This window comes from Nycticebus coucang, chromosome 1 (genome assembly GCF_027406575.1).
Source record: "Nycticebus coucang isolate mNycCou1 chromosome 1, mNycCou1.pri, whole genome shotgun sequence".
Classification (NCBI taxonomy): domain Eukaryota; kingdom Metazoa; phylum Chordata; class Mammalia; order Primates; family Lorisidae; genus Nycticebus; species Nycticebus coucang.
In genome coordinates, this window is record NC_069780.1 from 11,188,065 (window position 1) to 11,215,587 (window position 27,523).

A 27,523-nucleotide genomic window follows, 5' to 3' on the forward strand; every position below is an offset into this window, starting at 1 on the left:
TTTCCCTCTTCAAATTGCCAAGCAAGCTTCTAGCAATATAATTCATGTGCAATTTAATCATTGCAAACTGGCTGTCCTTGGTGGGAAGAAAACAGAATGTCCTCAGACCAGGAGGTAGGACTTGAAATGAGAAGCACCTAAAAGTTATTTCTTACAACTCTGATGGAAGCTTATCTGTCTGGATTTCTAAGCCAGAGGTCAGATGGTTATAAATATACAGTGTCCTTCACATAAAGGATGAGAAGTGGAACTCAACCTGGCACACCCTTGCCCTTGGAGTCGGGATTGTTTTCTGTTAGGAACCATGAATGTTCCTTGATTACAACACTTACTCATGGCTATGGCAATCATTCTCATATACTGCTTTTGGGAGATACTTGGTTAAACTTTGGGAGATAGATGGTCTATTATTAAAGTTTATTAATAATATGTATCATATTATTAAAAATGATAAATATTCAAAGGGTCTATAGAAATCACCTCATCCAGAATATGTAAAAGGCATTTCATTTCACTTCCTCACTGCAAACAATTAGAACTGGTTGTCTAGGACCTATGAACGAGTGAGAAGGATTTGGAAGCTATAACTCAGTGGGAGAAGGTGATTAGCAAAGATATAAGACAGACATGGAAGGAGCAAAGGCCATGGGCCATCAGAATCTGGTCCAATCTCTTCTTTTTATGAATGTGCATATTGAGACCCCAGGGGTGAAGTGATAAGGCTAAGACAACACAGCAATGTAACCACAGCACAGCACGTGAACTCCCCGGGACCATGTGCCTGTCCCGCCTTGGTCTTGTTAAACAGTAACCTCTGACCTACAAAATGGTCATCAGTCATATACAGTTTCCTTTCAAGGAATTCACCAAAACCACCAAGTATTTGTACTGTTTATTTACTCCTGCAAAGTGGACTCAGATCTGGGCAACGATTCAAATTGAATCAAGTCCCACTTCTGTAACTTAATTGCTATGAGGAACTTTAGAAGTTACCACCGTCCATCCCTAGGTATGTTTCCCATCTGATATTTCTAATTTTGCTCATCCCTTCCAAAATCCTAAATCATAACCAAACTACCTATCTTCTTCATAGCAAAGTTCTCAGAGCGTTACTATTAGAACCATAGCAAAGGCTTTTTTGTATTATTCTTTGGAAATGCATCACTCACAAGATTTATTTGAGGAGGTGCAAAATATTAACACTTAGAAAACTCCTTTCAGTGCAAATAGCAATGGAGACCAAATCAAGATAAATTAATAGAAGTTACCACTTACTGTTCTTAGAAATCAACTGTAAGAAGAACATGCAACACGTGCCATTTTCTGCCTGTGGATGAGCCCAGAGATATGCTGCTGGTTTCAGCTTCCCATGCGCTACCTTGATTACTGAACTTGCACACAGCAACAACCAGCTACTGAGAATTAAGCCACTCCACAACCTTCCACCCCTTATCAATGCATATTAGTTGTACATGTATTTTTCTGCCTTACCAACCTTACCATCTACTTAAGACAGTATTTTTTCAATTCCTTAAGCCTTTCTTTCTTTGTTGGTTGCAAATGCTTCTCACCGTGGGATCCCATGTGCTGGAGAAGGTCTGCACATTCTCCAGGTCTTTCCTTCTCTACATTACCCAACAGGGTCCCACTCCCTGAGGGATGTGGGAGGTTCTGAAGATTTCATTGACTCCCATTTGCATAATGATTTATTGACTACAAATGCCTTTCTGGACCCTACAACCACCTCTTCTGGCAGGCATCTTATCCTTTCTTGACCACCTAAAAAGCTGAGATTAAGAAAAACCCTAATAATTTGCTTGGAGTTACACATGGACTAAGGGACAGACAGGGTAGAGTTTCAAAGTCAGGTCTTCAGGTTAAAAATTTATTACACTGTTTCATTTATACCGCAAGTGGTCTTCTTTGAACTTCTGATATTTAATCATAAAATGAAAACCCTGTCAGTCTGTCCCGACTTGTTGGCCATTAGTATAATTTATATGTTTTAGATGTTCTACATAAATCCTTGCTCCAGAGATACATTAATACCATTAATTACTCTTATTAAAAAGTCAGACTGTCGATGGGCACTTGGGCTTTTTCCATGACTTAGCAATTATGAATTGGGCTGCAATAAACATTCTGGTACAAATGTCTTTGTTATAATGTGATTTTTGGATTTCTGGGTATATACCTAGTAGAGGAATTATAGGATTGAATGGCAGATCTATTTTTAGATCTCTAAGTGTTCTCCAAACATCTTTCCAAAAGGAATGTATTAATTTGCATTCCCACCAGCAGTGTAGAAGTGTTCCCTTTTCTCCACATCCACGCCAACATCTCTGGTCTTGGGATTTTGTGATATGGGCTAATCTTACTGGAATATTATGCAGCCTTAAAGAAAGATGGAGACTTTACCTCTTTCATGTTTACATGGATGGAGCTGGAACATATTCTTCTTAGTAAAGTATCTCAAGAATGGAAGAAAAAGTATCCAATGTACTCAGCCCTACTATGAAACTAATTTATGGCTTTCACATGAAAGCTATAACCCAGTTATAACCTAAGAATAGGGAGAAGGGGGAAAGGGAGGGGAGGGAGGGGAGAGGTGGGTGGAGGGAGGGTGATTGGTGGGATTACACCTGTGGTGCATCTTACAAGGGTATATGTGAAACTTAGTAAATGTAGAATGTAAATGTCTTAACACAATAACTAACAAAATGCTAGGAAGGCTATGTTAACCAGTGTGATGAAAATGTGTCAAATGGTCTATAAAACCAGTGTATGGTGCCCCATGATTGCATTAATGTACACAGCTATGATTTAATAAAAAAAAAGAAAAAGTCAACAGCAATATTTAAGCCACTGACCCTTGCAATCAAAGCATCGTTCCATCAAGACATAGAGATTTCAGAAATTCTAATGTGTACTTTTAAAAAAATTTAGTATCTTTAAAACTGGAACGCATGTAAACAGTCAACTGATTAAAAAAGCATGTTTGACAGTCTTTGTTTAGAGATAATATGAAATAACAGAGTATCTTATGATGGATGGCATCTTAGCTATAATGAAATATATTATGTAATAAATATAGTATTATTTACTTAGATGTATGTTATAGATTTCCAGGAAAAAAACTTCATGAGACAATGACCAAAAAGAAAAAAAACTAAACCCATGGGTCACAGTATTCATCGCTCATTTCTGCTCAATCTGTAACAAGTGGCCATTCTGGCTGTTTTCTGAAGGAGCAAATGCCGGTATAATAGAAACATTTAATAAATGTGAGGAAAAGTCAACAGAATGGAACAAAAAGTACTGTTTGTGAAGCATAATTTTAAATACCTAAGAAGATGGACATAGTAGCTGGAGTTTATATTCCCTTAAACATCTTCCTTTTATTGCCCATTTTTAAATTTTTTTCTTTAATTCATAACTGTGTACATTAATGCATTTATGGGGTACAATGTGCTGACTTGACATACAATGTGAAATGCTTAAATATAACTGATTAACATATAACCATCTCCTTGCTTACTTACTTGTTGGGGAAAAAACATTCATATTCTGTTCTTAACAGTATAGAAATGTATCATTGCATTGCACACTAGGTTGGATCCCCCAACCCTCCCTCTTCCCAGCTTCCTCCCTCCCCTCCCCTGTCTTTCCTCCTCCCTCCTTCTTTCTGGACTATAGTTATGTTTTATCACTCCTATGAATGTGTAGATGACTATATACTGATTTCATAGTAGTATGGGCTACATTGGATACTTTTTTTCCCATTCTTGAGATACTACTGCCCATATTAAGAGCTAGGATTTGTTCAGTATCACTCAGAGTTGATATCTAGGTCTTCCATTCCACTTGCTTCAGTTCTGGAATTGAAAAGTGAGGCCCAGAAGATTAAATATTGGCTTAGTTTTCATTAAGAAAATAAATCCAGTATTCAGAGTACTTGACATGAGAATCCAGGGAGGTATTTATCCCTGGGTACCATTAAGTCTAGGAATCACCCGCTAATGATTTCTCTAGGAAAGGAGGGTAAGTGTGAAGCTGCTCTTAACTCACAGCTTCCACATGCCTTTTTCTATCCACGCAGTTCCGACCCTTATCCGCAGCAGACCTTCTTCTTTCAGTTTCCACCACGAATATTTTCTATCTCTGGGGTCTAGTAAGCTCTCAATTTTACCCCTCTCTATGCTTTCCAACATCACTTCAATGCCGCCCTCTCCCCTATCTGCCATCTTTCTTCAGTACAAATTTTATGCAGCTCAATGCATTATACCTATCACTAGGAATCTGACAGCCAAGGGCCTTGTTTAGGAAAAACTGACTCTTCTTCAAAATTAGAATGTGTGACAGTGCAGCAAGTTCAATGCCGGCATTAATTTACCATTATGTCAAACTTCAAAGGAGTTAATTCCTTTGGAAAAAGAGAAATTTGTATAAGACACATGAAAAAAACTGACAACTTTATTTAAATGCTACTGGTAATACATAAAGCAGAAGACAGGTTAATCTCACAAGCAATTCTCATTTCACAGAGTTTCATTTTTAAGCCTGTTCTTCACAATGTAAAATATATCCTATTCAGCCAGTGGCTCTTAACTTTTTAGGGAGATCACAAACCTCTTTCCTCCCACTGCCCCCAAAAACATACCAACACATTTACATACTGTACTTTCAGGGACTTCACAGGAGCCTAGGTGGAGGCCTATACAGAATTCAGATATTATTTCTTTACCCCAAAGAAGGAAAACATGGTGGCTCCAAGAAAAACCTGGGTCTCAGACATTTAAGACTGGCTCTTTAGAAGTCAAGGAATGCTTGTATTTTCAGGCAGTGCTAGTCAAATTGAGTTAAAAATTAAAATAATGACAATTATAGTATTTTGGTTTTGGTAGAACTATTGAAAGAGGCTTTTTAAAATTACTTTTTGCCTAAATTGAGTCAGCTTTTGGAATAGGAGGAGACGCACTGAGACAATGGGGAACAGATTTTGGTTTGTGAAACTATGAGCGAAGCTAAAAGAAAGTTCAGAGCCCCCCAAATTAGCATACAGATTAGAGGTTATGCTGAAAGACTTTCCAACAGAAAGTAAAGATACACTCAACCCGGGTATACAAGATGAATGTTCTTTCTTAAAATTAATTTGGTAAGCTGAAAAGTTAGTTGACAGACAAGACATCTTACAGGGGCAGCTAATTTGGTCACAAAGATATATCATGTTCTTCCAAGGACCCTGAAAAAGTTCAGCCTGACATTGATCCTGCAGCAAGGAAGCGAGGTCTGGGTGATTTACAGGATGAATGGATTTGAAAGGCATGCCTAATGGTTTCAAAGCACCAGATGAAAAGCTGCCTTTTTCTAAACAGACTGTGTTTGAATTAGCGACTGCTTTTGCACAGTGTTATTTATGAGGAAGCAGGTGCACCAGGATAAGGTGGTTTCAGGTGACAATTCAAACTGGAAAAGAGGCAGAGGGGAAAAAAAGATGGGTTTGGGAACGAAATCAAAAGCTATCCCTCCATGTCTGTTATAGGTGCTTTGTAAATCTCTACCAGAATGTCAAGTCAGCATTTCCTTTACACTCAAGAGAATGAGATAGAAAATGTAGGCATCAAAGGGAAAAAGGTTTTTTAAAATCCCTATTTCATCCAATGCCTTTATGTTGACCATAATCTTTTAGTTTCTGTTCAAATGTTGGGTGGGCAGGCCTTCCTATAACAGCTGGACTTTGGAAGCATATTTGTTCAGTGGGGAGAAGTTTAATTGAATATCCTGGAATTACTGGTTTCTCAATTCCTGTCTAAATTCCAGAGAAACTTTGCACTTTGGCAAGAGACATCTTTAACAACTTGTTTATTTCTTTTTTCATTCAAAGTACCATAGATCAAAATTAGAAAGAGTTCACATATTTCAGCTCTCCTCCAGCTGTTATCTCAAGTACTCTTAGCTTCCTTTTGGTACTGCTAGATCTCAGAACACAAACAGCAAACTGTACCTGAATTACTGATTTGAGTCCAAGTGAAAGGCAGAAGTTTCTGACACTACCTAAAACATGGTTTATTTTGAGCCTGAAAACGTCTAGAAAACTATCTTTTTGTTTATTTCCTTGGTCACAAAAACTCCTAAAAGCAGAGATTTCTAACAGCGTCTTTGGAAACTGTAGAATGCTATACCTCTGCTAACCTTGAAAAATGAGGTATTGTGCTGAGAAGGCAACCACACAGAGCAGACAGCTCGGAACCAATTCATGTCTTTGGCACATGTACAGATAGTAAGTAATTCCAAGCTAAGTACATTCTTTGGAACTGAGTCCCAAACTTAGTAGATTATAGAGTTAAGGGGAAAAACAACAACAAAAAAAAACAACAGTGTTTTTGAGGAAGGAAGATCCTATTTCTCTCCTCAATGAGGTGGAGTTATAGACATCTATATAAAAATGAATTTGCATTTTGCTAGATTTGTCCTAAAAACTCCTTTAAAAATTTCTCACTAATTCCTAATTGACAGGAGAAAGAGATTCTGATTCAAATAGTTAATATCTTTGGTTTCCCTGGAAGAAAAACAAAGTTAAGATTTGTCATATTTTTGTCTGGGGGATATGTTGGTAGTTTATTAAAACCCAAATGACACTTCAGTACATTACCTGGAGAGTCATTTAAATCTTTTCTATGAGGGAAACCTTTATTGTCTGGGAACTGAACCCCAAACGTGTTGACATCTTTTACTATTAACTATTTTATCTCATCTACAATTTCCCTGCAGTTCCGGAGCTTAACAGGAGATGGCTCCTCCTCATTGGTCTTTGAAAGAGTGCTTTGCAACAGTGAACAGAGGGTGCTGATTTAGAACCAGAGTTTTGGGGGAAAAAAGATTGAGAATATTAGTGTTTGTGACCTTGGCTTATTATTGAACTTGGGAAAGTGGCACTGCTGAGGCTGAGCAGGTGAAGCCATAACAGCTTATCAAGCCAGCTGACCACATTTCCTTACATCTTTCCTGTCCATCTATGATGAGAATTAAATATTTCATTTTTCCAAAGGAATAAAAATGATCTTCTGAATAATCAAGATCATCATAATCTAATGAAGTGCCGTCAAAGAGAACTTTTTGTACTATCCAATGCAGTAGCTACTAAGCCACAAGTGACCACCGAACACTTGAAATGTAGCTAGTGCAACTGAGAGAAGAAATGTTAAATTTTGTTTAATTTAAATAAACGTAAGTTCAAATATTCCTGAGGGACTAGTGGTTCCCACACTTAACAGAGGACAGATACAAGCAGCTTAATCACCATTTATACATGACAAACTTCAAACCAAACTACAGAATATCATATGGGGAGAATTTTTAATTAAAAGGTTTTATTTTTCTGTATCTAATTCATGTCAGTATGAAAATGATCTGATAATTATTGAGGAAATGTAGTTAAAAAGCAGAGTTTTCTATTTATATTGTATTATGTAATGTGATCACTAGTATAATTTATTTTTTGGCTTCAAATTTGGAAAAATTGTGCTTAATCCTCCCCCTCCATTTTTCCCCTTTAGATCAATAGAAAGATGTTGGTAGTCTACAAAATGTTTTCCTACTAGGCTAACTTGTACTTTCTCTGTGCTAAACTAATTTTAATGTCAACGTTGTTTAATAAAATCTGAATCAATTGAATAATTTCTAGATATAAACATACCTTGAAAATAATACACATATAAACCTAAGAAAAAACGGTCATAAAAAAATTGAAAACTTAGTATGTGTTAACACTGCCTGAATAGGCCAAAAAATGTTTCTGACTCCAACCTTCTTGATAATTAGCAATTTTTAATACATTTATAGAAAAACAAAATCAAAAGCAGTTCGAGAAAATATTAAATCGTGACATAAATTTATCCCTAAAAAGAAATTTCACTTTCCTCTGTTTGTTTCCTTGTCCCCCAAAAGTAGCTGAACATCTAACTGCATATCATTTTTCCTTCATTTGTCTCCCCCTCCCCCAGTGCAGGCTACAAATGCATATAGTGAGAGTATAACAAAACAAGGCAGTTATTCTTGAGCTAGAAAGGACAAGTTCAACGTCCCATGTTCATTTTGCAGACAGTGCAGGTACAGGGAGAAAAAAGTCACTGGTTAGGGCTCCAGATCAGCCAGAACCCAAGTCTCCTTATTTCTGCCCACCCTCCTAGGCTACAGTATCTGTCATTTTAGAATAATTAAGGGTTGCTCAACTCTAATTTTTATAGACTTAACTGAAGAACAAGGAAAAAAAAAAGACAATGATAGTTTTGGAAAAGTGAAAGGGGTGGAGAGACAATACATGAATTCAATCACTGACAATAAAAATCCCATAAGTCTTAACCAGCATTTTCAACAGTACAATTTGCTACTTTAAGACATCACAACATGTTTTAATAGCCTTTCCATTTATTATTTATAGCATCAAAATTAAGATTCTCTACCCCTGATTCAGGGGCTTCTTCCAAGGAAGGGAGAATACCTTCCTCTCTCCTATCTCCTTTTCAAGGATGTGGTCTCCCTGGGGGCATCCAGATATTCCTCCAGAGTTTGGAGATTGCTAAAGCTGATCCCATGACTCCCTGTGCCACACTAGGGGTCCTACCTACCCAGGTATGGCACTCCCCTCAGCTTCTCCCTTCACTTTTCTTACCATTTCTTTTTCTCCTTGACAGATGTTATTCAACTGGCTTTATTTGATCTATTGTGTTCCATGAAAATTAACCAGAAGTTAATGTTAGATTCTAACATTAAATTAAATGCTAGTCATAGCATAAGAAACATGCATTATTATGATAAATAATACTTAGAAATCTCTCTACGTGGATATCCATAGAGAGAGAGAAAGAGAGTAGGTGCCAGGCTAGGAGAGGGGAGTCATGTAAATGCTTTCTGATGATTCTCTCCTCCAAAAGACAGTAGGGCCCCCAAGGATCAGGTGTGGACGTAGCCAATAAAACGTCTTGTGGGGCACATAGAATGGAGCGAGCCTGAAAATACACTATGGGAGAAATAAATTCTAAGAATCTAACTCTCCATTAGACAGCTGGAAAGTACAAAGCCAGTATGCTCAGTAGCCTGAAATGTTTCTACCTCCACGAAAACAAAGGATTGACCAACATACAGTGGAGGAATGCCAACAAGGAACTTGCTAATCAGGGGCTGATCTTCTCACTGCTGCCAGAAAATCTGCTCGAAAGGCATAACACCCTTTGTAAATGTTGATTTCTGTCAAAAGTGCCCCAAATCCTCATTGGCTCAAGCCCTGCTCCCCCCTTAAAAAAATAAAATTACCATTAATGATAGGGTCTAATAAGCTGCCATTCTTTTCTTTCTGTTCTCAAAAATAATAGTCAAAATTTTAATTTTTATTCCTTTTTTCAGAAATCAATCCTATATTTTCACTTAATCTCATTTGACAAGTTATTTACCCCCCAAGTCTCCAATCAGGCACATATTCTGCTTAACTGTAAACCTCCTTGTTTCTCAGCACAGACCACAGAGGCTCAACTACATTTTAAATTAAGGCAAAGCCATCACATGCCAAACGTTGGCCCCTGTTCTAAGGAGGAAAGAGTAATTATTCACCCCATGACTGTACCAGACATCATTCAAGAGGGCGACATCCTGATCCCTGGACTCTTCCTCTTATGCACCCGAGACCCTCCCTCCCAAGGCCATCAGGGATCATCAGGGCTAAATATAGATCTACACACACCAGCAGTTCCTGACCGCATCACATGGTGCTGCTGACGAAGGACTCCCTCGAGACTCTTTCAGCCCAAACACACATACACAAATTTGTGTGCGTGTTCATCTAAACACACTACATCTCCTGAATGCAAAGATGATCCTATCTACAGTCAGAAGAGAAAACCCACTACTTAGACAATCTTTTTGTGCTATTTACCACACTTGCACCATGCTCCGAGCTGTCAGAGGATTTAGTTACGTTGCTTGTTTGCTACAACTGAGCCAATTTGGTTCAGGTCAAGTGGTAAGCAATAGTGCGCACACACACACACACACACACAGGCACACGCAGAAAGGGAGTACACCCCAGCTCCTGTGTTTCACCCTTTTCTCTTGTACAGCACTTCAGTTGTTCCCAAGGCTGCCCTAGAAGGAAAAGCCTCCCACATGCTGACTGCCTTCAAGACTCCCAGGTACCTACCGCTCATTTCAGTTCACCAGAACGGGTGACCTCAGGCAGGCGACACACCTGAGCTCATGCAAAAAGCAAAGCCCCTGGGTGTCTCCCAGGTTTGCCAGGTGAACCAAGAGATGACAGACACCACTTCGTCGGTGTGAGTACACTTGTGTTTCCTTGTCCTCTCCTAAGAGTCAGATCTCAGATTACAACAAAAATACATAAATAAACAACTGCCCTCCCCCCCACACACACACACGAAAACTGATCAAGAAGTGCGAAGAAACAACCTACGTATGCACAGGAAGGGAGAAGGGATGTAAAAAGGATGAGCGCTATTAGAACTCAGACAAATCCTCAAAAACTGCCAAGATCCCGAAACAGAAGGCCTTGCTGCCGGATCAGGGAGAAAGTACAAGGCACAGCCCCAGCCTGTCCCTGCCTGGGTCCCCGCGGTTCGGCCCCGCACCTGTTGGGGCCAGGGCGACCCCAGGTGCTCGCAGCGGCCGGGCAGGGGGACTTCCCTGGTCCTTGGCTTTAACCCGGCTCTTTGTGCCAGAGCTCGCTCTTGTTCAGCTCCGGATCTCCCGCCTCCTTGGAGAGCTCGGGGCAGCCGGGGCTCAGCCTTAGAGCCCAGCTCGCTCACTCTCCCCGGAGGGCGCAGGGTTCAGCGCAGTCCCGCGTTCCCAGCTCCGGGCTCTGGTCCCTCCCGGCAGAACTGCCCAGCCAGGGAACAACCTACCCGCAGACGGACCCGGGATCCTCCACCTCCTGGCTGTTTTCCGCGCCCTCACAAATGCTACCAGAGGACCTGAAGCTAAAGCGCGAAGAAAGAAGGAAAAAAAAAAAAATCCGCCAGCCCAGGCGCGTTCCTTGTTTATACTGAAACTACTGCACCGCCGCCGCGCACACCCACTTCCTCGGAGCTCCGCCTCCCGCCCCGGCCCCGCCCCACCCCGCTGGCGCGGCCCAATGAGCGCGCAGCTCCCCGCCCACGCCGCCACAGCCGGCAACCTGAGCGCAAGTCGGGGTGGGCAGGGGACTCCCGCGGCGCGACGGTCTGGCCCGGGTGCCCGCCCACACTGCGCAAGCCCGCGGAGGCGGTGCAGCGGCTTTACGCCGCGCGGGTTGGGCTGGCTCCGACTGTTTGCGTTTCCTCCTGAGTGCACCTGCCCGGGGCTATTGTGCAGTCATGTGTGTGTGTGTGTGTGTGTGTGTATGTTCATTAACCTGTGTACTACCTGTAAATACCGGCCCGACTCGTTATACAGTATCTATTAACATAATTATGAGCTAAACTTTACTGTCCCTGTAACTCTCAGAAGAGAGCTGAAAGGAACCACAGGACATTTGCTCAGCAGATACTACGCAGAGCCTGAGCGCTAGGCATTGTGCAAGACGCTGGGGTACCCTGGTGGCAAAGTAGGCTGGTCCCTGCCATTAGGAAGCTTACAGTCTAGCGGAGGACAAACGTTAGGCTAGTAAGCGCTCAGAGGATAAAATTACGGTTCTTAGAAGCTGCAGGAAGGAGGGGAATCTGTTCTGTGAAATGTGGACTCTGGAAGCGAGGCAGGGAGCCTAGTCCTCAGCAATGGCTGTGTTGTCGTGGCAACCACGTACCCATCATCTCTTGGGGTACTTGATAACAATCTTAGAAAACAGATAAAAACTTCAATATTTCACCCTGTACACAGAAAAGGAGGCTGGAGGGAAGAAATGATGGATGCAAATAAGGAGAGAAAGACAGACTCCCGCGTAAAGAAAAGATTTATTGTCTGGGGACTATCTTGCCAGCTCTGTGGCTACGAGTAGGTAAAATAGGTTTTTTGAGCTTCAGTTTTCCTATATATAAAACAGTACTTTTCATGCCTGTCCTCTAGAGCTATAATTAGGATTATTGAGAGGGAGGAATCTTTTTTGTTCCTGGCCCTCCCACCCTCACCTCCTTTCTTGGGTGGAAAGAATCACGTTGAAGATCACTTTACCTGGTTTATCCCCTCAGTTCATTTATGCCTCTTCACCTTTTCTTTGTCCTTATCATACTCCCTCTTTCCCTTCTATAAGTGGGACTGCCTAACTTGAGCCTTCGACTTAACCTTAGTTTCCCTGCAGTCCTTCTGAGAAGCTATGAGCCACTGGAGCTTGGTGGGGATCAGCCACGCAGGGTAAAACTCAGAGACTTGGGTGGCCCAGCTAGCTGCTGTGGTTTTTCCAAACTCAATATTTCAGCCCGGTTCTGTAACAAACAAGCCATATGATGTTGGGCAAGTTATTATGTTTACTCTCTTGAGGTTTTGCTCTTGTAGCAAGAAATTAAAAGGATTGGACTATGTCAAGATTTCTTAATGGAAATATCTAAGATAGCCTTTGTACCTTTGTAACTTTTGGACATACACAGCAGCCCAGAAGATTTGGCCCAGTTTTACTTTCTAAAATATTCCCACTTGAAAAGGACATTTATTTTAGATCCTCAAGACGTATAATGATACCACAATAATATTGATTCAATGCTTTTCCAAACCACACTTTCACTCCCCATGCTGGCAGATCCCTTAGAGCCCTTTCTAGCTCCCTGTATGAGAAGTATTATTGCATAAAGAGACAGTTCCACAGCCAGGCATCATGAACCCCCATCCTATCTCTATCACGTTGCCACCCATAAAACCTTAGAAGGGGGGACATGTCCAGTTCACTGATCTGAAAACTAGCATCAAGGTCAATCCAAGTAACTTCTTCATAAGGTATAGAAAAAACCAGAAGAGATAATACATGAAATGGGTTGGAAAGGGTGACCCTCGGGGAAACCTTAACTGACCTCCATGTTTAAAACTGCAATCAGCTCCTCTCTCTATAACCCTTCCCTGCTTTATTGTTGTTTCCTCTATACGACTTATTACCACTTTTTTTGGTGGTTGTTGCAGTTTTTGGCCAGGGCCACCACCCTCGGTATCTGAGGCCAGCGCCCTACTCCTTGAGCCACAAGAGCCGCCCCAACATATCACCACTTTACACCATGTATTCTTCACTTGATTGCTTCTCTCCCCTTTCTAGAATCTAAGTTATGGAAGCGCAGTGATTGCGGCTGTTGTCGTAGTTTTTGTTTTGCTGCTGCATTTCTTATGTCTAGAATAGTGTCTGACACATATTTAAGATCTAAATAAATTTGTTAGTTGGACAAATGAATGAGTGCCTACTCCATAGTAAGCACTCAGTAAATAACTGCTATTATTGTCATGTCTCAATTATTCCCTATCATGAAAAAATATGATTTCCATCCTTTATTCCTCAAAATTTCTTTCTGTGTCCTTTAGTCCAGTGGTTAAACCTCTAATTCTGTAAATGTTGGTGAGCTCAGTAATGCCAATGAAGGCTTGAAATGTGGCACTTCACTCCAGTATTAGACAACGCCATGTGCATTACGTGTCTGCTCTGTCACAGGATCTGTGCTAAGCATTATTTTTCTTTTCTAATCCTTTTGCATCTCAGGTGCACCAAATTAGAGCAATCATCATGACTGATCCAGGCATAACCCATTTTATTTTATTTTACTGAGAGATGGGGTTTTGCTCTTGCTCAGTCTGGTCTCAAACTTCGGAGGTCCAGCATTCCTCCTGCCTCGGCCCCTCAAAGTTCCAGGATCATAGGCACAAGCCATCACGCCAGGCCTCTTTCTTTTATTTTAATCATCTTCATTTCCCACCTAAAATTCCAGTTTCCATCACACAGTATTACTGAGTTTTCAATCTGCCTTTCATGAACAATGAGGGCATTGTTTTATGTGAGTACCACATGAGTGTATTTACCTGAGCGTTGTTGTGCAACCTGTCTCCTTCTGCTCCTCCTTGTTTTCCCTCCTGCGTGTGCTCTTGACCATCTACCCATGTTGGGAGATGCTGATGCTCATTCTTTTCATTCATTAGTGAGTGTTTCGCCATATCTGTGTTACATTTTTTACTTGGATTATCTTTAATCCTAAACAAAACCCTGAGAGGCACTATTATTTTCATTTCTGAGATAAAGTAATGAGGCTTTGGAAGTTAAGTCACTTTCCAAGGCCACTCAGCTGGAAAAGCCATGAATTAAAACCATAAAGCTTTGATTCCAATCCTCCTGTCTTCCCACTTCACAAAATTAATTCAATTGCTTACTGCTAACATTTATGAAATAATCTTTAAAACTAGTATTATGTGTATTAGATTAGAGGGCAGTTGTTTCTTTGCAAGGCAATGTTATTTGTCTCAAAGACACAAGATTTTTCTTTAAAGACATTAGTTTAATACTATTATTTGTGGTCTGTGATTTCCTTAAAATACTTAATACTTATATGAAAATCTCACAAAGCGTAACTGTCTTCAAATATTTAAAACTTACATATTAAGGAGGAATCAAGTGCCAGAATGCCAGACAAGTCTAAAGAGGGGAGCGCTATAAGGGAATGGAGCAGCCTAAATGTAAGAAAAAACATTAAAGATGTCCAAAGTGGGATGGCAACCTTACTTAGCATTGAATTCCTTCCCTCTGAATCTTAAAAGGCCTTGTGAAATGGCAAGGAACTCCCCAAAACACTTCAACATTTTCTCTTTCATTTATTAAAGGATATGGAATTTTATCTCTAGTCTATAAATGAAAGAACACAAAGGCATCAGTCACCCTGGTAGTCAATGTGGACCACAGCCTTGGCCTTCTTACCTTCAAAATCAAGCAACACAAACCCACCTTTGGTAAGTATGAGGTTCATTGCCTCTCTTGTGTGCTAAGAAAAGATTTTGAGGTCTTAGGCCAATTAGAGCAGCCTAGCTCCAGCCTTTGGAGAAAACCCCTTGTTTTCCCCTGCCATTGACTATGGTCTTCCTTGACTTCCCTTTCCTTGTCATCTGAGGGCCTAGAGTGAAAGTGGGGAAGAGGCCCCTTGGCATGTTTTAATTTCAAGCCCTCTTCCTGCTTCTAGCCTGAGTAAAAAGAAGTCTGCTCATGGGCTGATCTAGCATATAGGGGACCGTAGTGGAACTTCATAACTTCATAGTAATAAGAAGTATGTGTGTGTTTGGCATCGACCTCTGTACATTCATATTCCTGAAACTTGGTGGTAAGAATGACCAAGGCAGGATAGAAACGTGTCAATACTTAAGATGCTGACTGAGTTCCTGTTCAGTGCCATCAAATCCCTCCGTTACTGTACAATGACCCCTGCCCTTTAGAAGGAATTACTGTGGTAAAACAAATAATTGGGTCATCCTTGGAATGGTCATCTCAATAATAATTCTGACTTTTTTATAGTTTACGGTGTTTCTTCACATCCATTATCTCATTATCTCATTGAGGGAGAGCAGTGGGTCTGTGAGGGTCATTCATTTCCGACAGTGGTCGGTAAAGAAGGCCTATGTTTTCCTCTGCTGGGGTCACTGAAAATATTACAGATAGCCAGCCTTTTAAACGTGCTGAGAAGATACTCCTAAATTGAAGGGACGTGACCAGAAAAGACGATTTCAGGAAGCCCCTTTCACATATCCATGTGACCCTTTATCACCGTCACCTTTTACTTCCCAGACCCTAAAGTTGTACAAAAGAATGTAAGGACTGAGTGGGAGATCCCACAATAGATGTGATGGATTTAGAAGTCCCCTAAGAAGATGCAAAAAGTTACTATATTTTCATTTGTAGGCAGGAACTATTGAAAGGGAACTTTATTATTTTTTTCTCTAATAAGCATTATCATTTTACTCATGTGTCAATACTCATTTGCTCTTACAAAGTAATTATTTACAACATCCTCAGGAGGAATACTGATAATGAGAAATATTATAACTTGACCTGATTGCAAAGTCATGAGATAATCATCCTCTTCATTGATTATATGGTACACAGCAACTTACCTTTTCTGCACTAACAAAGGAATATTTAAAGACATTAAACAAGCATCAATTTTGATTAGACATATCCCTTTTTGAGTAAAATTTAACTATGTTTAACATGAATTTATTTAGAGAAATATTCTTAATCCTATCAAATTCTTGTAGTAAATGCAAGCATATTTCTCTATTTGTAATTTCTCTCTCTGGTAGGTTTTGTCTGGCTTCTTCCAAATGAATTGCTTTTACATTAAATTAAGAACAGGTTTTTCTATTTCAGATTCTTACAGCCTTTAATGTTAAGTGTGATCATTTTGCTAGAAGATCTCCTCCTCCCTTGACTAATTACTAATCTATGCCTAACACATTAAGTAAGAATAGAGAAGGGAGAACTTGAACAATAGAATAATAAAATTTTAGAGCTGGTAAAAATTTGAATGATCATCTCTTTAACCCTTTCCCCACCTCCATGCCACCAACCAAGGCATTTTTGAAATGAGGGAATTGAATCGCAGAGGTATTGAAAGATCTAGCCTAGACCAAGGAGGTAATAGCAAAGTTACACTAGCCAAAGAACCCAGATAATAAGTCCGGGACTTCAAACACTACATGATTTTACTTCCTAATTATTCCTGCTGGGGTAGATCTACAGGGCTGCTCTGTTTTCAGATATTGATGACAGATATTCTCTATTGACCATCTCTTGAAACAGTAAAGGAGAATGGGCTAGATATCACTAATGCATTTTTCTAGAGTTCTCTAAATGTTGGAGGGTAATTGGTGGGACCACACCTACGGTGCATCTTACAAGGGTACATGTGAAACTTACTAAATGTAGACTATAAATGTCTCAACACAATAACTAAGAAAATGCCAGGAAGGCTATGTTAACTAGTGTGATGAAAATATGTCAAATGGTCTATAAAACCAGTGTATGGTGCCCCATGATTGCATTAATGTACACAGCTCCAGTGAACCAATCAGAGTTCACTGGAGCTGTGTATATTAATATTGGTTATTATGATTTAATAATAAATAATAATAATAAAAAGAATGGCTATCTTTGGGAAGGGGAAGAGGTGGGATTAGGAGTGGGAGACAAAGGGGACTCCAACTTCATTGTAGTATTCGATTTCTTTCATAAAGGAAGAAGTAATGCTCACAGTCAAAATTTCATTATTATCATTTGTGGTAGGTAGTGGGTAGTCAGGTGTTTATACTGTTATGTTTTTTTAGACAGGGTCTTACTCTGCACCCAGGCTGGAGTGCAGTAACCTGATAGTAGCTTACTGCAGCCTTGAACTCCTGGGCTCACACAATCCTACTGCCTCAGGCTCCTGAGCAGCTGGGACTACAGATATGCACCACTGTGCCTGGCTAATTATTTATTTTTTTTATAGAGACAGAGTCTCCCTTTGCTGCTCAGGCTGGTCTCTAACTACCGATTTCAAGTGATCTTCCCCTTGGTCTCCCCAAAGTGCTGGGATTACAGGCCTGAGCCCCGTGCTCAGCCTATGTACTTTATTTTATAAATTTACCTACAAATATAGAATTTAATAATTAAAATGGGATATTCCCATAGACCTATCTACATAACCATTAGCTTCTACATTTAAGAGTTACATTTGAAGGCAATACATACTGATAATGTTGTTTTACCTTTTTCTGCTCCATGATTAATCACATTTATAAAGTGTAACTGTCAATAGACCAGAGAATTTTCTATGGTCCCACTGTACAAATTTATAATGTATGTGCTGTGAAGTTTGTTAAAGAATGGTATGCATCTTACAACGTCACTCACATTAGCGCCCTCCGGCTTTTTGATTTGTCACATCTCAGACAGTGGCTGTGCCTTGTGACACACAGTTACACAGATGAGCTTTGATTCTGGACTGAAACCTGCTTTAAAGTCCAGTCTCCCACAGACTAACACTATTAGCATATGATTAATGTTCCCAGGGCCTGGAATTAACCGGTGATAATTTTAGAATCTACAGTTATCCACATAATTGTCTCCAGTGAACTGTCTCTGGATAGTGGTCAAGAGCCAGCAGGAGACTTTGGCTGACTGTGCGATGTGAGTCCCTTGGTACCTCAAGTATCTATGGTGACAGTCAAGGAGTATGTTTGGAAATGTGTTTGGGTGAGGAGGCAGGGTGGAAGAACATGGCTGTCACTTGTAGCAGCAGAAAGAGGAGGCCTAGATGAAATAAGAAATAATCTCTGAAGTATGTAAGGAAATAAGTCTAAGAAACACAGAGGCCTTCTCTACAGAAGTATGAATGTAACACCTCTCCCAGGAAGAAATTCACAGCCCAGGGCAAAATAAAACAGTCGAATTTGGATAAAGTTCTACAGACAAATAAAACATTTGTTTTACATTCTATTGCGTGTATATTTAAGAACTCACAACCCTTTTTAAAAAATGATCTGCCTTCCTAAGTTAAAAAGTCAAGCACCAGCTGTTACAAAAGGCAGTCATAAACTCAAACTTCCTAAATTCCAAAACACTAAAACAAGCTGTATTTTTCCCCCAAACTAGAACATACAGTTTGAAAACATCACTAAATAGAGGCAATTTTGGTTAGTCCCTTCTCTCCCATCAAGGCTAATGGCAGACATATTTCTGTCTTTTGATTCAGAATACACAACAAAATCAAAATGAACGTGAAATTGGTTCTGTGTTTTCCCACTGGTGAGAAAACAAAACAGTCCATATATACTATCAGAACAAATCCTGTAAGGTCTATCACGACGACACAAACTTCAGGAGTATCTCCTATGTCAAGGTTCCCATTAAGCCTCATATATTACCATGCAAGTTTTTGGGTCCTCCCTCCCCCTTTCCTCCTTCCTTTCCTTTTCTTTTAAGGTCTGCAAACTACATAATGGTAAAACATTTCACTTCAAAACTAGGAGTAACAACCAATGTTTCAAGGAAGAGGGAAAGTTTGAACCTGATCAACAATAATTCTTTTAGAGAGAAACAAACAGCATGTTGAAATAAGTGATTTGCAAAAAGCCAGGTGGAACTTGCTCCAGAGCACACAGTATGAGGGCAAATGCAAAACAGGACAACAGGCTGGGAGCACACAATGGAGGGGACGCTTGTCTTACCCATGAGCCAGCACCTTTGGCCAGTATTGAAAGGGACTCTAGTCAGGGCTGGAACAAAAAAGAGGATCCTATGATACCAGCTTCTCTGTGGGAGAAGCTAACATCTGAAATTCTGAGAGTTCCCAATAGCAAAGAGAAGGTATGGGACTACAGGATTTTAGAGGTGGCCTCTAGCTGTGAAATGCTAGTTCGTATTAAGGTTGCTTTTAGTTGTTAGTTTTTCCGACTGACTTCCTCTGGATACCTCAACAGCCAACAGGCTTGGGGAGGATCAGAAGTGATAGACCTGCCCCAATGCTATGATGTTAGAGGTGATGGGCATCTTTTCTCTTGAGGTCAGTGTCAGCATTATTATACTGATCTTCAAGATGCTTGAAAGATTGCTCAGGGTTCTACTTTCATTGTTCCCTAAGTCTCAGGCCTAGACTAAAGGCAGTGGCTGCAACTAAGGGTATCATGGCATAATAATGCCTCTGCTCTGGGTCTGGTTTCAACGGACTTGAAATTCAACTTCGATGGCGGAAGGTTTATTTCTAAGACAAATTTCTTATCCAGCGAATATGCATTCCGTGTAGGATGACAACTGTCCTGATTTGCCTTAGACTGGCCTGGTTTTAGTAGTGAACACACTATGTCTTAGGTAAATTCTCAGTTCCAGGCACATCAGAATGGCTGATCAACCTAATTTCAGGTATTTGCTGACAACTTTCTTTGGACAGGACTCTGGAAAAGGCATTGAGAATCCCATGGGAATAAAACAGACGAAATTCTTGCCATAATAGGGCTACCATCCAGGAGGGCAAGACAGACATTACACACAAGACTAAGGAAACAGCCAGTTGTTGCAGGTGGGGATCATCACTGGACACCTGCTTAGCAGGGTCAGAGAAGGCTTCTCTTACAGTAAGAGCTGAAGTATGAGAAACAGCCAGACATGAATATTGCCAGGACAAGTTAATTCAGGGTCTTTTCTGAGAATGAAGAGGGTCTTCAAGATGACCTTAGGAGGATATCAACACTTTCTAAAATTATCTGATCTATTTATGCACTTACTTTTAGAATTAGATTTAGAATAAAATTTCTAAGAGAATAAATAGAATAAAAATGCATGCTAGCAAAGCTCTTCTCTCTAACCCTAATGTCCACAATGATACTTTGTAAGTATCAATGTCTATTGAATAAGTAAATGAATTAAAACATTGACTTTTGATCTACCATATACCTCCCCAAAACTCAGATTCCCTGAATTATTCCCCTTTTCTCAGCAAGCCTATCTAATGGAACTATAGTTCCCACGGGCCGTGGAATACCCATAGACTTCAGATGAGGGGTATTCTAAGCCACCCTGTGCTTGCTGGCTCAAAGGGAAGTTTTTGAAGCCCTTTCTTTTGCTCTGCACCTATGAACCAGCTCATAAGATGTTTGGTGCTCTGCTACCTAAGTCAAGAAAACACATAACTCATAATTTTAAGCAGCTTTATAATTACCACTTCTAAAGGTGGGTTGTGGTATGACTATTTTAAAAGGCACAGGGAAGAGGTCTAACAAACTCATTATTTTCACTAGGAGATTTCTAACCACACACCTCTCCCCTCAAAATAAATAAATTAAAAAAAAAAAAGAAAAAAAGCTCCGGCTTAGACTTTGTTATTTCTGCTCCTGGGTCTTTGTTTTCCTGGCCACACAGGCTCGAGACCTCAGAGTCTGCTCTGCCTCCTCACTTAAGTTCGTTGCCCGCATCCAGTTAGCAGTTGTATTGTCTTACTTTGTAACCCCCAAACTCACCTTGTCCCTCTTGCCACTTCTGGTCCTACTGCATTCAGAGATTACAGAAATGAACACCTACGCCAACCCCCCTCCCACACACACATAAGGATACATATCCAATAAACCGTTAGATTCAACTATCTCTGCTGTGCTATGTCAGGAACTTGAATTGCTCATTTGCTACAAAACTGACAGTGGTTTGCTGTATTTAAGCAATCAAGGTTCTCAACCAAGCCTTCCAATCTTATCTCTTATTTACACTTTTACAAACACAATAATCCAACTAAGTGGACTGCCTGTCTTTGGGGGGGGTAGGGTGGGAGAAGGCCTAAGCAGAAAGTTTTCCCAACTCAGTGACTTTTCTCACACTGTTCCATTTATCTGGAATGAGTTTTCCTAGTCCCCAGATAGTTTACTAATAACTGTTTCTCCCTAGGTTTTAAAGACCCACTGAAAATATGTGAATTTTAAGTTCCTAGAGGGAACATTTAATACCTGGCACAGGCTTAATAAATGAATCTTAACAACCATAGTACTGATAATTTGATGCTATCAAACACATTTTTGGATGCTAGTTGAATTCCACTATAGGTTTTAGGGACTCAAAGCCATGGTCTCTGATGTCAACTTGATGTTAATGGAAGTGATTGAGGGTTCCAGAACTAGCACTCACCTTCAACATCAGGGGTGAGAATCATTTGTGACCATTCAAATTAAATTTAAGAGATGGGGGGAGGTGACTAACATTTACTGAGCATTTACTATATGCTAGGAATTGTGCTAAGTGCTTTCCATGTATGTTTATTTAATCTTCATAACAATCTTATAAAGCACTATATTATCTCTATCTTCATAGATAAGAAAACTGAAGCTGAGGGAAGTTTTTATAAATTGTTTAAGAACACAAATAGAATAAATGAGGGAGTCAAGATTTGGACCCAGTTGGGCTTGACTCCAGAGATCATACTCCTTTGACGCAGTCTATAAAACAGACCATAAACAATTATTAGACGGATTTTCATTATGGTAAGTGCACGTGAGCTTTCCATTACCTCATCAGGGCTTATATTGCAGTTTGGGGTGGAAGCAAGGTGGCGTGACAATCAAAATCACCCACAATGAAAACAGGAAGAACTTGGTTCAAACCCCGGCTCAGTGAGAACTTGAACAAGTTGTTTAATCACTCCAAGCTTCAGTTTTCTCATTTGCAAGATGAAAAAAACAATGCTTACTTTTAAAATAAAATTAAATCATACATATGAAGTAATTAACACAATATGTGAACACACTCGCTCAATCAATGGTAGTTAATTAAATATAATTACCACCACTATTCAGGATCCTCTTTTATTCTTAACACCTCAGCCTCTTTCAAACTTCTTTTGAAAGTGTGACTACATTTGCTTATCTGTAAGCAAAATGAACTGTGTGACTTCATTTTGGATTGTTGAAGACCATTTGAAAGGTGCCGGCACCCATCTGCAACATCTTCTAAAAATGAGAATATTCTGTACACAGATAGTGCCTATACTATCACTTAGGAAAAATCAACAATATTCCCTAATATTATCTAGTTTCTAGTACATATTTAAGTATTCTGAATTGTCCCTTAAAATTGTCCCCAGGGATATTTTGAACCAGGATGCAGTCAAGATTAATGTGTTCTATTTGGTATTTATTATCTTTTAATCCATATGAGTTCCTACCCTACTCCCAACCCTTTTCTGCTTTTCTTGCCTTTGCCTTTTTTGTTGAAACCAGACCATTTGTCTTGGAGAAAATACCACTTTCCGGATCTGTCTGATATTTTTCCTCAAAGGGCCACTTACCGTCATTTCTTCCTCCACCCTCATGTCCTCTATAAACTGGAGAGCAGCTCTTAAGCCATTATTGCTCTTAAGTCAAACGTTATACCAAAAATGTTTCAAATTCAATGCTATCCAGTTTATATTATATCATTTCAAAATTTCCATGACTACTTCCTCTTTAAAACATTTTGTGGTTTCCTCACTATCTATGGGGTACGGTAGACCAGTGGTTTTGACTCTGGCTTCCCTTAGAACCATCTGGGGAGTTTTAAAAAATATTTGTTCCTAAGTGATACCGCTAGTGATTCTTGGCCTGAGCAAAGGCATTGGTGTTTTTGTAAAGCTCCCCAGATAATTTTCATATGTAACTGGGACAAAGAGTCACTGGTTTAGAGTATAAACTCTGAGAAGGCAAGGACCATGACTTTCTTATTTCTTACTACATACTCACAGTGTTAAGTAGAATGCCTGGCTGATAATGACTGCTCAACAATATATTTTGAATTATTTATTGTTAACCCATTAATTAATATTCAGGATACCGGCCACTTCGCCCTCCTTTTGTACTCTGACATTTCACTTTTACTAAATGATATGCTATGAAGCCAATAGGCTAATCTCATAGTGTGTGCCGAGAAAGAAATCACGACAGGTCACTATTTTCCAAATTTCTGAAAACTATGTATCAATAGACAATTATTTTCAAACTTCTAAGAAAGAAAAAAGGAACCATCATTTAGTATAGTGTTAGATCAATTCTTTTGTAGACAATTCTTTCTTCTCTTTTCACTGTAGCAGTTCTTCAAGTTCTTATGTTAATGACTAGTAAAATGATTCCAAAATTACTTAAGGAGGAAGAAAGACTGGGAGTTTGTTTTAGTTGTAATTGTTGTTTCTTTCATAGGCACTGCGCAAACTTTGACATTTGGAGGAGTGCTACAAAAAGAGAAAACCTTGGGGTAGGGTTAGGCTTCTATCCATTCAAATCCGACTGCGGCCAAATCGTAAAAACAGAATTAAAAAGGGTGCTTGCCACAACTCACCAGCTGTAACTTCAAATAGCAAGTGCTAAGCATGGCTGCTTTCTGCTAAAAACCAAACCTATACCATAGCAAACTTAGGAAATGCTGAATATACACTTATTTACTGATACAACGTGAAAATCATGACTAATCCAACAGAAAATCAGTGAAATATATGAACACAGTTTGTATCTAAAGAGTCTTTTACCCAGATGAAAAATGATCACTCTCGCTTATAATAACAATATTGTAAATTAAAACTATTCTGAAATATATATTTCTTTAACTCATGAGATTGGCAAAAAGCTACTATATTGTGGAGGATTACTAATGGACATGGGTTTAGATTAAGCAATACCAGCAAAGGAAAATTATCCTACAGATACACTTCATTAATTTTGAGAAACAACGCATTTCCTCATGGTAAAAGATTACAAACAACTAAATCTCTCTCTTTAGAAAACTGGATAAATAAATTTTGATATACTCAAGAATCAAACACTTTGCAGATATAATAGAAAATAATAAGGAAACTATTCTAATATGGAATGCTCATACATTATTTAATAAAAAAGATACAAAATATTACGTGAAGTATGCTATGATGGATATTAATATAAAAGAAGGAAACAAGAAAGACTATATATCTGTACTGTATTATTTTATACATAAAAACATTTGGGCAGATAAATAAGTAACTAGTAAGTGTTTAGCTAAGCAAGTAACTGGCAAGTGGTTAACTTTCTGAGAGAGGGGATGGGACCTTGGTGGGTGGAAGAGAACAGGTGACAGAGATGGGAAAGAAACTCTTCACAAGACCCCATTCAGACTTTACCATGTTTAACTTGTGTGAATATAGCTCATATTAAAAATAAAATACTTGTAAAAGCCCTATCTAAAGTCCTTGGAAATTTTGGTGTTCTTTTAGAATAGATAGTATTCCAGATATTCCTATAGCCCTTATTCTTATTGTGAAGTTTTGGAATCAATTCTGTTACTTTCCAGTTTCACTAAAAATGAAACTGAAACTCTGCATACTTCTCATACACCCACTCTTAAAACACAGACTCAGGAAAAAAACTCAGAAGAAAACTTCTCATGATAATTTCCAACCTTGATTTTTGTTGTTCTACAGAATTCCAAAGTTTTAGATTCCATGTAAACTTGCACTGTTTACAAAGTCCTAACAGATCATTGTTGAAAGGTATCCACGGCAAGGCCTATGCTTACATAACACTGATGTAAGAGTGTTAAAGCCAAGTTACTCTTTTTCTCCCACTGGGTTTTCCATGGAATCCACAGGAGATATGGGGCTATCGTCCACAATGATGAGGAAATGCCGCCTAAGAAAAACAAGGTATTCTTTCTTCACAGACAAATCAGTAAGATAAAAAGTAATTGTGGTTTACTCATCTGTCTCTTAGCATCGACTACTTTGGGTTATCACTTACCTTTGAGTGTGTATTCTGTTACAAAAAGCATGAGACTGTTGGCTGTATTATTAGCACTTTTCCTGGTGCAATGTATACAATAGGTGGGCAATAAAGTCTAAGAGACCACAATAAAATAGATCTGTGTTCTAGAATCTCTGTGGCCTTGCCACATCTAACTTCTTCCCCGTGTCTTCACTCACTTTCTTATCTGGAAAGGGAATAACAGCACCCAACTTGAATATCTCACAATTTTGACATGGCGACCAAATAATACTTGATAATAAATGAAAAAGATTTTGGAAAGTGTACATTAAAAGTAGTACTATTGTTATTATGTTGTAATAGCAGTCACATATAAATAGGGCAGAGGAAGGGGAAAAAAGGAAAAAAATGATTCCAAAATATGCTTCATGGAGTCTTATTTTTACAGACGAACCAAAAGAAACCTGAGTAGATTGAATCACTTGCTCAAAATCAAGCAGTTAGAAGCAGAAAGGAAGACAAATTCCATTCACTTTTTTTTTTTTTGCAGTTTTTTGGCCGGGACTGGGTTTGAACCCACCACCTCCAGCACATGGGGCCAGCGCCCTACTCCTTTGAGCCACAGGAGCTGCCCTCCATTCAGATGTTTTGATGGAATGTCCCATTTTTCTTCCATTTTACTGTTATTACTCAATTCTGGAGAACTCATAGGAAATGTGAAGGAGAAGGAGGGCCAACCGTGGTCAGGAAGGCTGGAGGGACATTAAAAGAGTGATCAGAGAAGGTGCCAGAGGAAAGCAGAGTGCTAGTCGTGTCCTGCTTGGGATAGATGTAAAATGGACTAGAAGCAGAAAGACTTCACCACAAGCTTTATCTCATTAAACCTTCAGTCTAATGGGTGTCAGCTCCATTTTCCAGTTGAAGAAACAAGAGGAGAAACAGCTAACAGGTGGCAGAGCTGTGACAATCTCTGGGACTTTGGGGCTTTATTCAGGTCCCTGATCACTCTGCTTCATTTCATAATCCTTTTTTTTAATTAATTAATTTATTTTTATTGTTAAATCATAGCTGTGTACATTAGTGCAATCAAGGGGTACAATGTGCTGGTTTCATATACAATCTGAAATATTCTCATCAAACTGTTCAACGTAGCCTTCATGGCATTTTCTTAGTTACTGAGAATGTGGGCCCAATGGGACAGTATTAGAGATTGTTTTCTAGGAATATTTATAATACAGTAGAACCTCTGTGAGTTGACCACTCAAGGTACTGTAACAAACGAGTCAACATATGGAGGTGGTCAACATAAGGAACTAGGCCAGCCGTATATCACATGTACTGATCTGTACACGCGGTGCATGTCCAGTCCATGAAAGGAGGTGGTCAGTGTAGAGAGGGGGTCAGCTATGGAGGTTCTACTATATATGCCCCAAATTTAAGCACAATGTATTCCACTAAACATTTCCTTTCTGAACCTGTAGAATAAAATATTAGCAAAAGTTTCAAAATGTGTTTTCCATTTGAGAGTCAAAAGACTTAGAAGTTGAATAAGTCACTTGCTCAAATCATGTAGCCAGTCAGAAGTGGAAGTAAAGACAAATTCCATTCAAATGTTTTGGCTGAATGACTCATTTTTCTTTGACTATTTCATTTGAAAGAGAAAAGACTTAGAATTACTTCTTTAAGTCCATACCTTCAGAACCAGAACAAGGAGTTTGAGTCAATGAATAAATGCTTCCTCATAGGAGTATTTGAATGAACTTAGCCTGTAATTTTTACTTCTCTATACAAAATAATTTTCCAAATAATTACAACCATGATCACACACAGAATATTCTAAGTACCCATGTTCTGAGAAGTTACATGTTCATTTAATCCTCATATTGTATAAGGTGAGTCTATTATCTTTTTTGTGCAGATGAAAAAACTGAGACCCAGAAAGGTTAAATAACATGTCCAAGATCAAATAGGTAAAAAATGGTAGAGCTGGGATTCAAACCCAGGCTGCTTAGCTAGCATTACCATTGTCCATTGGTTATATAAAAAAAAGTATATTTATATGCTATAAAATGTATATTTTTGTAACTTACATAGATTATTTTGTACATAATTCTACACATCCCTCATCTAGAATTTAATTTAAAAAGTAACTTTGCTGGCTAAACCACAATTCTCAAATTGACAAAGTTAGACAGATAAGGGTTCATTTATTAATTGATTCTGTTATTCATTCATTCAATACGTATTATAATCCCACTGCGCAACGAGCTCAGAAATAGCACAAATAGACCTGGTTTCTGTGATCTTAGCATTTAGAGTACAGTGGGAAGATCTGCTTCAATCAAATAATTACAAATAAATGTAAAATTATAAA

At 39.2% G+C, this 27,523-nt stretch overlaps 1 protein-coding gene across 6 annotated transcripts in view; it reads right to left on the reverse strand.

Annotated features, from left to right (window-relative positions):
* Window positions 1-27,523, reverse strand: part of RASGEF1B (RasGEF domain family member 1B) — a 608,630-nt gene that overhangs the window by 30,413 nt on the left and 550,694 nt on the right. Inside the window, exon 1 of one of the 6 annotated variants that reach the window (XM_053592987.1) lies at window positions 20,923-21,029. The exons of 2 other annotated variants lie outside the window; for them this stretch is intronic. The gene's annotated coding sequence lies outside the window, so the exon portion shown is untranslated. Of the gene's footprint in view, window positions 1-9,606; window positions 10,139-10,192; window positions 10,421-10,910; window positions 11,047-20,922; window positions 21,030-27,523 lie in introns of those variants that run through there. 3 more of the 6 variants (XM_053592952.1, XM_053592970.1, XM_053592978.1) reach the window with 3 other exon arrangements.